This window comes from Dipodomys ordii, unplaced genomic scaffold, assembly GCF_000151885.1.
Source record: "Dipodomys ordii isolate 6190 unplaced genomic scaffold, Dord_2.0 Scaffold67, whole genome shotgun sequence".
NCBI lineage: Eukaryota > Metazoa > Chordata > Mammalia > Rodentia > Heteromyidae > Dipodomys > Dipodomys ordii.
In genome coordinates, this window is record NW_012267283.1 from 1,976,226 (window position 1) to 1,977,156 (window position 931).

The following is a 931-nucleotide window of genomic DNA, read 5'->3' on the forward strand; positions in this document are numbered from 1 at the left end:
AATGTTCAAGAGGAAGTGTACTCATTACCTCACTCATGTAACTGTAACCCTCTGTATAGTATCTTTACAATAAAAAATTTAAAAAAAAAAGAAAAAAAGAAAGGGGGCAGGGTGCTGGCATCTTCAGAGATGGTAAGGTTGGCCAGCAAGGGGTTAGGGTACACCTATAGCTTCAGGCAAGATAAACACCAACTGCTAGGCTAGTGGCACGGGAACTGTTACAGGTGGGGTTGGCAAAAGGCCCAGGCTTGGTCCCTATGGCAGACTTTGGGGCTGGGTTTTCACCTGGGTTGTGTGTTTAGGACTGAGTGGAGATTTGAGGGGAGATCTTTGTGCTGAATTCTCCAAGTACATGGCCAGAGCGCGACCATTCGGAGCCCCAGCTTTGGAGGCACAGGAAGCTGCAAACCAATCCAGCAGGTTTTGAGGAACCACCAAGGCTAGATCAAAATTGTGTGAGCTAAGCAGGTGCCTGGACCTCGCGAGCCCAGCTCCAGCTCTGCCAGGAAACGGGGCACTTCACTGGAGCTCTTGGAATCTAACCTGAGATCCAGCAGGAAAGGCCTCTGAATAAAGCTCCCAGCCCCCCAGCTGCTACACCTGCCTTCCTCCTCAGCTCCCCACACCTGCCTCCTCCAGGCCACCTCCCACCCTTGTCTCTCCTTTGCCTGCCTGCTCCCACTCTCACCACTCACCCTGTTATCTCCTCTTGTCACTATTTCCTTCCCCCTCTTCTACCCCTTTCTTGCCCCCTCCTCAGTCCCACCTCCTGACATTTCTTTTCCTCTTTCCTCTCCTTTCCCACCTCCCTGCTTCTCCCTCTCTTCAATATCTCCCTCTCTACTTTTTCCTCTGTTCTTTTGTCTCCTTTTCTTTCTCTTCCCTCCCTCCCTCTCCCTCCCTCCCTCCCTCCCTCCCTCCCTCCCTCCCT